The sequence below is a fragment of the Ictidomys tridecemlineatus genome, chromosome 8, assembly GCF_052094955.1.
Source record: "Ictidomys tridecemlineatus isolate mIctTri1 chromosome 8, mIctTri1.hap1, whole genome shotgun sequence".
NCBI classification, from domain to species: domain Eukaryota; kingdom Metazoa; phylum Chordata; class Mammalia; order Rodentia; family Sciuridae; genus Ictidomys; species Ictidomys tridecemlineatus.
This window is the reverse complement of record NC_135484.1, coordinates 9,340,423-9,353,554: the sequence shown is the minus strand read 5'-3', so window position 1 is coordinate 9,353,554 and position 13,132 is coordinate 9,340,423. Positions and strand designations below refer to the sequence as shown.

At 46.0% G+C, this 13,132-nt stretch overlaps 1 protein-coding gene across 3 annotated transcripts in view; it reads left to right on the top strand.

The window, feature by feature from the left end:
* Zdhhc14 (zDHHC palmitoyltransferase 14) overlaps positions 1–13,132 on the top strand; it is a 262,630-nt gene that overhangs the window by 246,888 nt on the left and 2,610 nt on the right. The window lies entirely within an intron of this gene.

Below are 13,132 nucleotides of genomic sequence, written 5' to 3'. Positions count from 1 at the left end.
AGAAGTTTCCCGTTTCTGCCAAGAAGTCCATGCTATGCCAGCTGCCCCAGTGCTGTTTGGTCTTTGTAGAACCGAATCACCCCCAGTTTGTGTGCTTGCAAATCTAAGAGCTAAATTTAAGGGTACACAGGGAATGGCAGCTCCTGGGGTGTGTGGAGAGCTCAAGGTGAAGGTCAGCAGCCCCAAGCTGTCTCCATGAGCTGTGCTGAGGAAACCACTTCATTCCTGGTCACCCAGTGGCTCAGAAGGATGCCGGGCTTATTTGTGGCTAGTGCAGGTGTCTCATCCAGGCTGCTTTGCTTCGCTGGTAACTAGTCTCCTTTAAAATTGAGTATGTGTACGTCACGGTCCTTGCCACTTCCCTCTGTGAGCAATCAGGAAGCCTCTTGTTCTGTCCACCCAAGTGACCCAGAAGGTCACACCCCGTATCCTTCAGAGAAGGAAAACGAGGGCAGAGAGAATAAGAGACAGGCTCACAAAGAAAGGGGACTGCGTTTATGGAGCACCAACTGTGTTCAAGGTGCTTGATGATCTCATTTAATCCTAAATCAACAGTGAGAAATTGTTGTTCACATTTTCTGTTAAGTTGGGAAAGGTTGTCACCTACCTGACAGCACACAGACTCTGGTTTGTGGATCCAAAGCCCATCCGAGGACTCCAAAGCCCACCTTCACTTTGTAGACTATACTCCTTCAAGGGCACAACCTTAAAGACAAGTATGCCCAAGTATGCCCTTGGTCACTTTCAGGTGCACAAGCAATGTCCTATAAGGACGGCCACCAGAACTGTGACCAGGGTATACACTGATCACTTCCCTGGCCTGAGCATGTGCTCATATGTGCCTACCCTCCCACTCATCAGGAGACTCATCGGGGTTCCTGGGATGTGCTGAGGACAACCTAAGAGCTGGGGCTATAAGACTATAGGGTACAACTCCCCTCATCTTTAAGGGCTCCACAGCCAGGTGAAGGAAACATTAGGAACCTTCATAGAAGAGACCATGGATGGCGACAGGTGTTATGGACCCCGATGGACTTGGGTTAGTCTCGCTCAGTTAGCACTGACCCAACCCATGCTGTGCATCTTCTCTAGATTTAAAAAATAAACAAAGGCTCTCTTGAAGGTTCTGCTGTCACCAGCAAGCATCTTGAGGTCAAGAGGGGATGGAGCCTAATTCGTGAACTCAACAAACATTTTTATGGATCCCCTGCTGCATGCCTCTGTGATAGAGTAGCCGAAGAAAGAAATGGGGTGGTCGCTTCTCTCCGCGTGGTTGTCAGAGTCCCCACTGGATCCATCAGGCTGGAGCTGTGCTGTGACTCTGGTTAAGGGCACATCACTGCAGGTGTGGGCCTGGAGCAAGTGGACAGAGTGTTGTACTGGTCTTTTCCTGGGGGACAGTTACCTCCCAAGCAACCAGCCACCCTGAGGGCTGAACCCCGATGCCAGAGCACCATGTGAGGACCCGCAGAGGGGAAGAGCCTTGTCACAGTTTCCTACTGTGATTCCACTCAATGCTGGGCTCGTTTTTATGACACGGACTCATCTGTGGGCCAGGGCGGCCCATCAGGAAACAAGAGGACATTAAACCCAGACTCCTCACTCTCCAGCCCTCTGCTGCGTCTCCAGATGAGAACAGGAGGGAGCCAGGTGTGGCGACCACATGGCACCGAGCACCAGGCTGATCAGGCCACCCGACAGAGCTCCGGAGCCTCTTCAGCGCTGACCAAGGGACCAGCGGTGGTGTGAGTCACGATGGAGCCTGAATGTGGACCTATGGTCCTGGGTCACCTGCCTCATGAGGTCTGTCAGACCTCATGACCCTGCGCCCCGCACACCTGGGTATAGGTGCACACACACCACCTCCCATGGCCCTGCTCAACACCTGCACACACACAGGGGAGGAGCTTGGTGGGCCCTGTTTAGGTCTAACTGAAGAGCTAGGAAGAGGCCCTGAAAGTCCATGGTGTGAAGGAACAAGCAAGGCCACGCAGAGCCACAGCCCTGGTGAGTTCTGCTCCCCTGTGAGCTCAGACACATGGCGTTTCGCGTGCAATATCAGGACACGTTCCCCCCCGGGAAGCCTATGGGCTCCAAGGTAAAGAAGCCCTCCTTTGGTGAGTCCCACCATCTCCCTTCTCCCTATCAGAGATGAGACTTTTAGAAATCTAAGAATTCTGGAAGGCAGACCCCCGTGAGCATGGCTCCAGATCTGTAATGCACAGAACTGCCAATCAAGCCCGGAGCCGGGATCTTCCAGCCAGTGACGGAAGCTGGACACAGACATCTTCCACCTGGTGAGCACTCCAGAGTCCTTCGCCCAGGCTCTTAGCCTTCTCTTGGAGAAGATTCCAAGAAGATTTCTTGGAGAAGAAAGAGGGGATGGAGACTCAATGTCAGAGACAGGGTTGCTGCTCACTCACCAGATGAGTGACCTTGATGGTTGCTTAACCTCACTCTGCCTCAGTGTTTTTACCCACAAAATGGGAACATTGGTGTCCCCACTGGTAGCTTTTCTATGAGGAGTGGGCTAATACCTATGCAAGCACTTGGCACCTAGCCTAGCACAAGGTATGTGCCATATAAGGGTTAGCTATGGACATTGTCATCAACTCCCTGATGTCCCTGGGACATGATGGACAACAGCAATTGTGTCCACTTGGAGCAGCTGAACAGCAGACATGACTCCAGGGTGTAAGGCAGGACAGGAAGTGCAGGGGCCTTGGTGCCTTGGCTCCATCTTGGGTTTTGTTCTGTAGATGGTAAGAAAACCTCACGGTAATAGCTTCAGATTTTCATGTAGATGAGGGTGGCAATGGTGCAGGAGACCTGGGTGGAGGCTCTGTGGGGTGGAAGGGACACATGCCACTGAGAAGCCAAGGTGAATAGCGGAGGCCTTGCGGGAGACCTGGTGACCAGCAGGCTGGTCGGGTCAGCAGAGGCAGGTCAGAAAAGCTGCAGCACAGAGTAGGGGCTGAGAATTAAGATAATGCTGGGGGCTGGGGGAGGTCAACCAGGAGGCCGCCAGCTGGGTGAGCGATGGAAGTTCAAGGGGAGATGTGAGCAGGGAGCTCACTTGGGCATGTGGAATCTGTTGGCCCAGAATTCTGATTCCTGGCGCCATTGGGGAAACCCCCATTAGGCAGCTGAATGGAAACCCTGGGAAGGTTTGCTTTCTGGTGTTGATGAGGAATGATATGGTTGGGAGAAATTCATCCTGAATTCATTGATTTTACTGATCCTTCTAAAAGGACCTGTCATGTTGGCGTTGAAAAAACAAACCATAAGACTTGCTCAAGCTGCTCATCTAAGATATTAATCCAAGTTCATCTCACATGCTGGGAGATTATTTTTTAATTAGCACTTACTAGATCTCCCTCTTTCGCCATCCACCTCTGCCAGCGCTCTCCCCGCTAAGGCAATCAAGTGTCTTGGTCTGATTGGGTACGAGAGAGGTAGAGAGCAGGGTGCGGATCAGAGACCCCGTTCAACACTTTGGGGCTGTGTGGTCTTGGAGGAGTCACTTAACCCCCAGACTCTACATGCACATGTGTAAACTAAGGGAACAAGGACACCCAGGTCCTGCACTGTGATTAGAACTGCCTGAGACCTTGCCTGTCACACCTTCTTATTGCCAGTCTATAGCATAGGGCTGGGCACCCAGTAAAGGCTGTTAACTGCTCACTGGAATTAATGTGAAAATTCCTCTCGCAGGATCTGACCCATGGAGGGTCTTCTTTTCCTCATTATTCCCATCTTCCAATTTTGCCACATCTGCAAAAAGCTCCATCCATCCTGTATGTTGAACGAGCCACTGGAGAGGAGTTTTCTTTAGTGCAGTGACACATCAAGATGGCTTCATGAAGCAGTGGCCTCTCTAGGTTCAAGATAAATCCACGAGAGGCAGAGTCTGTGGTTGTTTTACCCATTAGACGCGGTAGGCCAGTGTCTGCGCACTCTCCACAGACTTCTAGGAAAAGTTTAAGATCTGGGAAAAAGATTATGTGCTTTAAAACATGAAAGTGACAAAATCAAAATCAAAATTAATAAATGTTTAATGTCTAGAGACACATGAATATATCAAATTCATTGTTAAATTTAGCATTCATGAATATTTCATGACATTTGAAGAATGAGTTGTAGCTTGAGTTTTTCTCACTTCGTAAGAATTCCCAAGCACACATGATGACCTAGAAACCAGCACCAATTATAAATTGAGCAAAAAACAAGTTGCTCATAGACAGGTGCTTGAAAAAGTCTAAGTGACTTGGAGCTCCATGCCCTTCTTTTTTATTTATTAATTAATTTATTTTTAGTTGTAGATAGACACAATACCTTTATTTTATTTATTTATTTTTATGTGGTACTGAGGATCAAACCCAGGGCCGCATACATGACAGGCAAGCCCTCTACCGCTGAGCCACAACCACAGCTCTCTCCCCTACCCCCACCCCATCCCACCCCGTGCCCTTCTCATCCCACCAGGTGCCTTCACCACGAGGAACCCAGGTTGGCTCTCTGCTCAAAGATAGAGAAATGCTTTGGGTCCCAAGGTTCCTACTCACAGCTAGGAATGCCCCGAGTACAGGAGCACATCTTCAGGAGAGGACGAGGTGTGGTCTTTGTGGCCCCAACAAAGTTAGCGCTAGGACCAGATGGCAGGCTTGGGATTCAGCTCTTCTCAATCCGAGAGGGAAATGCCAACACCCAGAGGTCATGGAGATTGGGAGTCCCCCCTCCAGAGATGCCAGCCTGAGAGAGCAGAGCTCCTCCCAGCCATGGTGGACAGAGGACTTCAACACTGGCTTTCAGCTGCCCATCGACCTTCGGGGTCCCTTCCGGTGTAGTCAGACACCACTTCTGCTCATTCCGCCTTGTCACCATGCCAACAGCACTCCACTCTGTGGTCCATTTCTAGGTCCCCGAGGTACCTCGAGTGGGCCTTTTCATGGTTTCCATCTCTCCTTATGGGCTCCTGTAGTGTAGGTTCCAGGCTGACAGGTTCATAAAGAGCCATGGAGCAGGGCTGGCCCTGAGCAGAAGTCCCACCCCACTCTCCTCTCCCCAAGTCCTTGGTGTTCATACCACACGGTGCTCACCCATCCCCGTGCCAGAACAGCCCGTGACCATGCCATCCCAGGCCTGCGTCATGGAGATCTCCTTCTAACCATCGCCACAGCCTAGGAGGCACCAAGAGCTCCATTCCACAGATCACCAAGCAGTCACAGAGAGCTTAAGTAATTTGCCTAAGGAAGGTTTTGCAGTCTGATGGCAGAGTCTCTGCTCTACACCATGCTCTTCTGCCTCAGTGAAGAAGCACTTCCAGAGAGCTCGCCCACCGACCATGCAGGAAGGAATTTCCTGCCCCACTCTTTCAGTCCCATCAACCCATTATCCTCACCCTCTCTCCCTGTGAAAATCTACTCTTAGGAAGAGATCTATTATGAATCATTTACACACCTAGAGGGAAATTTAACCCGAATTTCATGAATATATGAATTTCAATTATCCATGAATATTTTACCCTCTATTAAAAGCACTTGTCTTTGATAATAACAACAACAATGATAATCTAGTGTTTCAAGGCTGTTTGTTCAGTACTATATCCCCAGCAGCATCTAGAAGAGTCCCTGGGATGGTTGATTTCAGCAAATGTTCATGAAGAGAGACGGGGAGAAGGAGAAAACAGGGAGATTTAGATCAACTACAGTGTGCCCAAGCCTGGGATAAATGTTTTACATGCATTATTGACTCCCTTAATCCTCACTGCGCCCTCTGATGTGGGTATTTTAATTGCCCCTTGGAGGAGACAGGGCTCGAGGATGTTAAGTATGTGACCTAGCTAACGAGTGGTAGATCTGCCATTTCTTTCTTGGCAGTCTGAAGCCATGAAAACTGCTCTTTGTGACCACTGTATCTAAAGTCTCCCATGGGGAAGGTCTTCTTATGAGAGCAGGGGTACAGAGCTCCTCTCAGGGCTGAGGAAACCATGCCACACAGGCTTCCTCTATAGAAGGATGATGAGCTTCCTACAGTCAGTCACGAAACCAGACCATGGGACTAAATGTGGAATGTCTCCATCATCTGACCTACACCTTGACAGTTTCTACTCTATTACAAATGGCAGGGTTAATCCATGGCAAGTAAAGTCAACTATTTTTTTTTCTCTACTTGCTTCCCTGAGTCCAAACCATCTGCAACACTTCAGACTAGTGGAAATCAGAAACTCATTCACCGAGTGAATTATTGACCTGTTCTATTATTACACTGCTTGGAGTTTATCTAATTCTGGGGGCTCTGAAATTTATTGTTTTTCATCAAATTGTGACACTTTGGGCCATGCTTTTTTGTTTTATTTTCCCTTCTTATTTCATTCTCTTTCTTCCTGGACCTCCAATTATACCTGTGTTAGGCCATGTGATATTGGCCCCGAGGATAGGGCTTGAGGCTCTGTGTGTTTTTCTAAACTCTGTCTCTCCTTCAGGTTGTGTGATTTCTTTTGCTACATCTTGATGTTCACTGATTCTTTCTGCTGCTATCTCCTATCTCTGTTAAGCTTATCCAGAAAAGTTTTCATTTTAGTAATTATACTTTTTATTTCTAGAATTTTCATTTGGTTCTATCATATTTTCTTATTGATTTATATGCCTATTGATACTTTATTGAAACTGGACATTTTTATAATAATGTAGATGTTGTTATCTTCCTCTGAAGAGTTCAATTACTGGCTCATCACCTTGAATTTGTGTAGGCCTGTATTATATTTAGCTAATGTAGACCTATGAGAACTTCAAGAAGTTTCTCAGAACCCTCTAAGTGTAGCTTCTCTGAATGTCTTGTTAGGATTTTTTTTTGGGGGGGGGGTGTTAGGATGGGTCTAGGATCTTTCTTTAGGGCATTCTTCTTTCTCCTAAGGCATAACCCTTCTTATGTCTTGGTTGGAGGCAAGGTATTAGTGGTGTTAATGATATTCGTGTCCCCAGTACTACTTTTCTCAGCCTCAGGCTTTCTGTTCCACTCTCAACCCCACTGCAACTTCTGTCTTGTAAGCCTTGGGGTAGAGGGTTCTCATGTGCCCAGCAGAGCCCTTTGCTACAGACACGCGGGGACTCCACTAGAACTTGGGGTCCACCTTCTTCACAGCATCCTCGTATCCAATGCTACAAACCAAGTCACTTTAACTTCTTCATATTCCAATCTGTTTTCTTCACTCAGCAGAACTTCCATGACCTTTTCAGACTTAGCTCTATGCCAGGTTGGGAAATTGTCCCCTAAGACAAGAACTGGTTGGTCACGGGCTTGCTTGGTGAGTTTGCCTCCCCTCAGGGTTTGTGGTCTTGCATTGTTCATTGTGTGCTATTTTGGCACCATTTGCTTCCAGTATTTTGGGCAGGTCTGTCTAGTCCTTATATGCAGAGTAAAGACCAGTCTACTGTTTTTCTTCATTTCTGGGAGTAGAAGTCTTGTCTCTACAACTACAGGACATGTTGCAGCTGATGTCACCATCTGCCCCAGACACATATTTTTGCTAAACTCCACCAATAATAAATACTGAATTAGCTATGGGATATGATTACTCTGACCCAAAACCAGTTCCAGTGCTTACCTGAAGGATGAGCACTTATTGACACTCAAGATCAAAGGATCAAATTTTGGTCTATCATTTTATTTTAGGACCAATATCCAGAACAAGAAGCCATTTAATGTATGATAGGAAAAGTGCTCCTAGGGAAATACACACTCTACATTTTAGAAATTAGAGATATTTTCTAATTCATTATAAGTCTTAGACAAATGCTGTGACATTGCAGGTCAGAAAAATTCAATGAATATTGATAGACAACTGGCACCTAAGTACACTGTGCCTTAGTCATTGTCTCAGAAATGGAAAACAATCACCAGTAACTCACCATCTCATGCAAGTTGGGGTGGTGGTAGTTACCTAGTGGCTAAGTGAGCTTCCTTCTAACAGATTCTCAAGGAAGAAAATGATAGAGGCACGAAATCACACTTAAAGCATCATGTTGGCATGCGTAACTGCAGATGTGGCCTCTGCCATCCAACTCATGAAATTCTGAGGAGCCGAGCTGGGAGAGTGGGCAAATAACCCTAGTACTAAGGGTCATATTTTCAGTTTTCCTACGTTCTCCTTTATTGGTTTTTATTATGACCCAACATGGAAGTTCTTTCTATGACAAGGTATGTGTGAGTATCCGTGACATCCAGTTATGGCCCAGGTTTTAGCATTTTTATTTTATTTAATTGCCAAATAATTCAAATTCTAGATACCATTAGACTCATAGTTTATGTTGATATCTGACACATATAGCTTCAAAGAGTAACAAAGTGCATAGTTGTTGGAACTTAAAAAAAAAACTTACTATATTTACTGAACCTAATATTTTACATCCCCCTTACTAAAGCCTGGACCTGAAAAGTTCCCCCAAAGGCCCAGGTGTGGAAGACTTGGTCCCAAACTGGCAGATTAATAGTGGAACCTTCAATAAGAGGTGGAGGCTACTGTTAGGTCATTGGGGGAATGCCCCTGACGGGAATGTTGGGACCCCGGCCCCTTTCTCTCTGTGTGCATTCTGGTTGCCATGAGGTGAGCAATCCTCCTCTATTGTGCACTTTCATCGTGACATATTGTGCCACAAGAGTCCAAAGCAACAGAGCCAAGTAACTGAGCCAGAATAAACCTTCCCTCCTTTTAACTTGATTATCTCAGATATTTCGTCACAGTAATGGAAAACTGTCTTAACACACTCCTTATCCAATATCAAAACAAGAATAACCCAGCAGATGTATCATTTATTAAATAAGAATTGTGTAATCTTAAAAGTCAAATACAGTAAAAAAAAATTACTTCAACAAACTTAATAAGTAATTAATATTGAGTAAAATAACTTTAAAAAGCTCTCCTCCTAACCAGTATATGTATTTTAGGTGAACTTCAAAAGTTTATGCCTTCTAGCATCTATAAGAGAGCTTTTTAAGACTCTAGGACAGGGCTTCACAGCCCAACAAAGACAAACCATGCCTAGCTCTAATATTTTGACAGAATTGGAGCAAAAGAAAGAATTAATTTCATTCATTATTAAATTGTATACAGATCACCTAGAAAACTCCTAGCTTTGTTTTTAGTAGCATTTAATGTGCACACTAGGTTTACTTCAAACAAGAAGTCATCCAGGATAAATAAGATCAAATGTATTCCAAGAGGGGCAACTTTATTTGAAAATCTAAAGAAACAAAAAGGAAATGGTCTTTTTGGCATTTAAAATTGTATCATTGAGCAGTAATGTGTGTGACATCCAAATGTCGCAAACCATAAGCTTCTTTGTCTGTTAAATGCTGAAGCTCCATGGGGCAGTAATCGGCCCTCAGGGTGACTTACCACAGTGCTCCTACAGTATAGCATAGATCCTCACACTGTCCACAGAAAGGACTGTTCACAGACATTCCTACTAGAGAGTAAGATTCTATCCTGTTCCTATTCACCATTTGATTGATTTTTGACCTAAAAAAAAAAAAGATAGTAATTCCATATGATTCAACCTCTTAGTCCATAAATACAAATCTTTAAAGGATTGTTTATCAATTCGCTGTTCCTAGTAGATGGATTGTTCTTGGCAAGAATCTGGGTGCTTAAATGTTTTTCTTCAAGATTATGTAACTGCTGAGATAAATACTATAGCTTCTTGGCGTTAGCTGGAATAGTCATAGCCACCGAATTTTAAGAGGAAAAAAAAAGCAAGCGGGGATGTCTCCCTCTACTGGTGGAAGGTGAAAGGTTCCTCAGATGAGAAGCCAGGGGGAAAAAATAGGAGGGAAATTGATGAGGGGGAAAGAGAATGGGTAAGCACAGAGAGAAAGAAAGTTAAGTAGAAAAACCAATAAACAGGTACAGAAGAATTAGAATGAAGGATTTTAAATTTTAAAAAAGGAGGGTCATTTCCATAGTAACCCAGAAGATACTATTTTTCTCCATGAGGTTTTTTTAAAAACCACATAGAATTTTGACCATGAAGGCTTATCAACTCATTGTTCTTGGAACTTTGGCACAGTACAAAATATGAAGAAGCACTGATTTTTTAAAATATCATATATCCCTGGGTCATTTGATATCTGAGTTTTTTTCTAAGGAGGCGATGTTCAAAACTGGCAAAATTAATATTATGGGAATTATAATTCCAATGGATGGTGTCATTGCTCACTTTGGTTGGAATCTGATAAAATCCCACGGTCTCCACTATTATGAGCCAACAGCAGGTCTATATGGGCCATACACTGCAAACAGAGCCTGATCTATGCTTGCCCCCCAGTGGGGATGCTCTTCCCAAGGGAAGTCTGTCTGAATGTAGCACGCTATCTTCCCAGGCATAGGATTCAGAAGGATTTAGACCCTTGGGTTTGTAGTCCCAGGACCTGCGCCCACTGGGACCAGGCAAACTGAGGATAGTGAAGATCAGATTAGCTAGACATGTGAAAGTAGTCCCTCCAGCACTGTGTCTCAAGGACAACTTTTTAACCTGTCAAGACCAAGGTTAAACCAGGCCTTCCACTGTCAAGCTTTACTTGGAGAGAGTCACCTTTAAGGCATTTCAACAAATCTATGTAGAACAGGTGCTGAAAGTCAGAGAAGTCTGAGTTACAATACTCATTTGGAAAAGATTTCTGAATGATTTGCAGTAGTTTTTTTTTTTTTTTTTAATTCAATGGTTTAGGCTCAACTTTTTCTTTCCTAACTTTTTTCGCCGTCCTTCCATCAGTGTCCTCCAACCTTACACATAAGAGACAGGAGAGCAGTTTCAACAGGGTCCGGGCCACAGAGGCTGACATAGGATCTGACTTGAAAGGTTCTCAGCAAGTGGCCTGACCAAGGTAAAGCACTGGGTGTGCGCAGGAGTGGATCCCGGTCTCAAGAGGCCTGCGTCATGCCATGGGGGGTTAAGGAAAGGAAACAGGTATGCCAGACCAAGGCCTTGGAAGGGGCTAAGTCAGCAAGATGCCCTGAGCTTCCACTTCCTTAGCTGCATAGTGACTGCCCCTCTTGGTCTGGGCTGTTTAAGTCAGCAAGTGAGGATCATGGCTGAAAATCTGAGAAGGTGCCTCAGACTCAACATTGACTTTTCCTGTGACCTTCCCTGCCCACTGTCAGCAGCCACCTTATTACCAGAAGGTTCTGGTGGGTGTCCATGAACTCTGTTATCAGGCTTGAACTGGAGAAAAGGGTCAGGGAGGCAGGAAAGGGCAATTGATGGGGGGGCCACAAAGTAGGAAAATGGACAAGAGAGGGCTGGGGTGGTGGCTCAGTGGCAGAGCACTCGCCTCGCGTGTGTGAGGCACTGGGTTCCATCCTCAGCACCACATAAAAATAAGTAAAATAAAAGTATTATGTCCTTCTACAACTAAAATGTGTGTGTGTGTGTGTGTGTGTGTGTGTGTGTGTGTATGGACAAGAGAGGGAGGAACAGAGGGGGAGAGAGATAGGGTCAGAGAACGAGGCAGGGAGAAAGAGGTAGAGGGAAAAAGACACTTGGGTGGCCTCCCTTGTGCTCCTACCACATGGCTTTGAAAACCCCTTCCATCTCTAGTCACAAAGTACTTGGGCTGATCCCTAAAACAGAATTTGCCAATTGGTTTTCAATAAAAAGGTCGAAAGACCGGAGCAAATCTAATTTGGAATTTCCTCGTTCCTTGGGCCTGGGGAGGGGGATGTGAACAGAAAGCACAGGATGATGAGTGAGGGCTGAGAGGGGAAGGTTGACACGGAGAAAGACACAGTCATCCAGGAAGGGCCTTGGATTGTGCACTGGAGGCCCCTGTCCCGTCTCCACCCTGATTTCATATGCAGGGCCACCTGCAAATCAGAGCTGCCCAATAGGAAGCAGGAGCCTTGGCAGCTCAGTCTCTACCACAGAGAATATTCCTGAACTGGTCTTGCAAAGCGCAGCTGCTGGGTGCTAGCACTGAGTCTCAAGGACAACTGTTTAACCTGTCAAGACCAAGGTTAAACTAGGCCTTCCACTGTCAAGACCAAGCCCCTGCCCTGAACAGGGCTGGAGCCAGCCTGCTGACCAGCACTGTCCACAGGCAGACAGCCGTCACCAAGAGTCAACACCTGGGTCCAGAGTCCCTGTAAGAGCAAAGAAAGCTCCTCAGCTGCCCACCTGACACTAGGGAAAGCGACACTGGCCTACGGGAAAGGAGCACCCTGTTTGACAGTCAGCCCATGTCAAGTACTTTCAACGGCCTTGTCATCTCCTCTGAATAGTCCCCATTCCCCAGCCCCTTCCCACCCTCCCAGGCCCTTCCCCAAATCGCTGTTTTGTTGGAATCCCACTGGCCAGGAGGAAGCATGAGAGAAAAGCAAGTCTTGCCTTCAGACTGGCTTTCCCTCCTCAAGAATTTCCTGCTCCTCTTGCCTGGAACCACGGGTTTTGAACTTCTAAAATGTTCCAATTTCTGAGAGTCTGCAGCTCCCCAGCCTTTTTAAGTAGGCTCAGGGCCAGGATCGGAGGCAACCTACACTTGTGACTTCAAAAAGAAAGCCATACATGGCTGATGGGCATATTCTGCAGCAAATGAAATGAATACCTGAGGATTTGCAAGTTCAGGTGAACTCTGCCCCCTTAAGGCTCCTCTGTGCACACATTTTGTATTGCTGCTGGGCTATGGGTCAAGGTGAGTGGCAGTTCTGGGTGCACCCTGGCAGGCAGAGGTGGTAGCACCTCAGCCACCAGGATATTACTACCTGGTTCTTTAGAACACTCCAGTTCTGAAAAGGAACAAGAGGTAATAAGCCGGGCTGGGGATGTGGCTCAAGCGGTAGCGCGCTGGCCTGGCATGCATTCGGCCCGGTTTGATCCTCAGCACCACATACAAACAAAGATGTTGTATCTGCCAAAAACTAAATAAATAAATAAATATTTTTTAAAAATTTTTTTAAAAAAGAGGTAATAAGCCAAGTGACATGTAATTAACTATCTACTGTATGTCAAAAGTCTGGATGGTTTGCAGTCGAAGGATTCAAGCTTCTAATGCTGGATCTACCCTTTGCTTTCATCTTTGAGGTCTCAAGCTCAGGCCCAACCCACCTAAGCCTTGGTCCCCATCCAGCACACAAAGA